Source organism: Camponotus vicinus, unplaced genomic scaffold, assembly GCF_025532165.1.
Source record: "Camponotus vicinus isolate PSW18456_S1 unplaced genomic scaffold, iyCamVici1.0 SCAF_10, whole genome shotgun sequence".
In the NCBI taxonomy this organism is placed as follows: domain Eukaryota; kingdom Metazoa; phylum Arthropoda; class Insecta; order Hymenoptera; family Formicidae; genus Camponotus; species Camponotus vicinus.
Genome location: NW_028141946.1, coordinates 13795797 through 13797077, shown reverse-complemented (window position 1 = coordinate 13797077; position 1281 = coordinate 13795797).

Here is a 1281-nt window from a genome sequence, read left to right as displayed (position 1 = left end):
CTTGAAAGAAATTTCTAACAATATATGTTTAAGTTTTATATATGCCCACAGTTATATGGAAAATATTAAATTATAATTCAATATTATAATAATTATAAAAAATATAATTATAATTTATCCTTTTGCTCTGAAATTAATTTCTTAGCCATAACTTTTAATTCTTTCCTGAATTTGTACGTGGAAAAGCATTCAGAAATATCACTTCAGCATGAAGTTTGTATTGATCATCATCATGTTATTTGCCACTAAGTCTATTAATTCTTGTTCTGTCACCTACACATACACAATTTGATCATTGTAGTATATTTGATAAAACATTTTATATACTTTGCATTAGAAAATAATCTAAACGTAATTATCATAGCACATGTATGCAATTAATGTTTAAATTATAATCTGCAATTTATTATTAAAAAGGGAAATAGAAATTTACAAGTTCAATAATATAGAAATAGAACCCTTGGCGAAGGACAGTGATTACGATAGTGACAATAGTGACGATATTCTTGATGAAAAGTTACAAAAGAAACAGCGAAATTTAAGCATACCTGAAATAATAACATTAAACGAAGCAACAAAGATATGTTGCATTTCTTATTACTATATGGAAAATGGATCGAAATATTGTACCGAATGCTTTCTAGAAGACCCGTATCAGTTTGAAGAAACTAGTTCTGTTCGGGAACATAGAACCATAGGTTGTAGCAATATGGATAATATGTCATGCAAAGGGTGCAAAAAAATGTTTGAATCAAATATTGCCCTGCAACATGTGCCCTATTTGCACAAATTAAAATAGATGAGTCATGGATAACATTGTAAGTATCTTTTAATTTATTATATATCAAAAGTATCTTAAAATAAATTATTAAATAATTTAAACTAATGAAATGCATATGTTTTCTTCTGTTTTCAGAAACGGCTTCCCCACATAGCCCGACGGCCTATTTTATATATTATTTTTTCTTTTATATTGTATACTTTTTTTATTAAACTCACACATTTAAATAAATTATATATTTTTAATTGTAACAAAAAAAATTGCAATTATTTACACGCCTTTCCCTTGCGCTCCAATCCTTTGCGTGCTCTCGCATTAATTATAAGTCTCGCTATCGTTCTCTCTTGTACGCGTTCTCTCTCACACGCGCGGCAAGGGTGTAAAGCAGTCGAATATTGATATCATAAACAGAAAACATAAAAAGAAGGAAGGTTCCAAGATCCATTTCTCTTCATAGGAATACTGTTCATATTGTTTATACCGAGCGTAGAAAAAGACCA